This window comes from Arachis ipaensis, chromosome B05, assembly GCF_000816755.2.
Source record: "Arachis ipaensis cultivar K30076 chromosome B05, Araip1.1, whole genome shotgun sequence".
NCBI classification, from domain to species: Eukaryota; Viridiplantae; Streptophyta; class Magnoliopsida; order Fabales; family Fabaceae; genus Arachis; species Arachis ipaensis.
In genome coordinates, this window is record NC_029789.2 from 13,580,377 (window position 1) to 13,582,525 (window position 2,149).

The 2,149-nt window shown below is 35.7% G+C and overlaps 1 pseudogene; it reads right to left on the minus strand.

Moving 5' to 3' along the window:
• Window positions 1–1,189, minus strand: part of LOC110271924 — a 27,830-nt pseudogene extending 26,641 nt beyond the window's left edge.

Below are 2,149 nucleotides of genomic sequence, written 5' to 3' on the forward strand. Positions count from 1 at the left end.
AATTCATCGAGACACAGCAGAGCTCCTCACCCCCAACAATGGAGTTTAGAGACTCATGCCGTCAAAGAGTACAAAGTTCAGATCTAAAAATGTCATGAGATACAAAATAAGTCTCTAAAAGTTGTTTAAATACTTAACTAGTAACCTAGGTTTACAGAAAATGAGTAAACTATGATAGATAGTGCAGAAATCCACTTCTGGGGCCCACTTGGTGTGTGCTGGGGCTGAGACTAAAGCTTTCACGTGTCTGGAGCTGTTTTGGGCGTTCAACGCCAGCTTTGGATCCTTTTCTGGCGTTGAACTCCAACTTGCAACTTGTTTCTGGCGCTGGACGCCAGAATTGGGCAGAGAGCTGGCGTTGAACGCCAGTTTATGTCATCTATTCTTGAGTAAAGTATGGACTATTATATATTGCTGGAAAGCCCTGGATGTCTACTTTCCAACGCAATTGGAAGCACACCATTTGGAGTTCTGTAGCTCCAGAAAATCCATTTTGAATGCAGGGAGGTCAGAATCCAACAGCATCAGCAGTCCTTTTTCAGCCTGAATCAGATTTTTGCTCAGCTCCCTCAATTTCAGCCAGAAAATATCTGAAATTACAGAAAAACACGCAAACTCATAGTAAAGTCTAGAAATATAGATTTTGCCTAGAAACTAATGAAAATAAACTAAAAACCAACTAAAACATACTAAAATCTATATGAAATTAACCCCAAAAAGCGTATAAAATATCCGCTCATCATTGACGAAACAAAGAGATCCAATTCAAAACCAAAGATGAAAGCCTATTGATGGGTCTGTTTTCCAGCGCAAAGGTCGAAGAGCGAAGAACAAGGTTTGATGGAGCAAGGGAAGGTATTGTGGTTGGGAATGAGGGACAGCTTGCACATGGAGGAGAAGGCGCCGAGGGCCTCGAGGGAGTCGCTGCATCGGGCGAGGTCGGCAATGAGGGAAAGCAAATGATATCCCTTGGTCCTTCAGCGTTGTTGTAGTTATCGCAAGCTATGCAGTTCAAGAAACCAAATCCTAGAGTAGCTCCATCGATGAAGAAAGAAAGAAAGAAAAAGGGGAAAATGGCAATGAAGAAGATGATCGAGTGTGTTTGTATTTGATCACACTTTCTATTAGCAAAAGAAATCTCCAAACAACGTCGTTTTGAGATTGTCCAGTGTGGCAAAATTTTAGCCATGTCAGTACCAGAAATGACACAGTGATCACTATGGTGCTTGGAGTTTTATCTGGAGGATCACTATGAAAAAATTTGAATTTCGAGAACAATTTCAAGTAATCGCATGAATATGAGAAATTATTATAAGGATTTATCCTTGTGTGGGATGATTCCACTTCCAATAGCTTCCTTGATCGGAAAACGGGAACAAACCAAACTTCAATTAAGCTTGTATTGTTGATTCTGCTTGCATCTACTTATGTTGTTGTTGTTTTAATTAAGCTTTTGTCATGCCTATCTAGTTTTGGACAGTTATTTAATTTATAGTTTTATACATATATTAATAATATAAGGTGAATTATATGGTAAAAATGTAAGTTTACATATTTTTCTTTTTATGGAATGAAAGAGAGATTGAAAAAAATAGGACCCACACTTTGAATAACAATAAAATAATAAAAAATAACTATAAAAAGAATTTATTTTCTCTCTTTATACCACTTCAATTTGTATAGTAGAGTGCCCCATAGTATAATAGGAGCATATGCCATTTTGATTTTTGTGCTATCTTGAGTTTCATCAATCCCCTATTAAAATACATGATTTGAGAGCTTCCATATTAGTTATAAACATGTTTGATAACTTTTTAGGATTTAATAAAATAAATTAGTTTTTGTTTGGATGTAAAAAATATAATTGATTACCTTAGGCATCAGATGATACCTTGTGATAATTTTATTTAAAAATAAAAAATAAAAATAAAATAATATGTTGCACGTGATAGTCATCTTAACTATCCATGGAGGACAAGTTTCATCTCTTCACTATTTTCTCTCTTCTTTCAATATATATTTACAAAAAGAACCTCCCAAATTTTCTTTTTTCAGCAACTAATATTTTTCAAAAGGGCATTTGGATGTTTGTTCAAATCCCATTTTCCATTAATTTTGCCAATTACCATTTGGGAGTCACATTGCACTA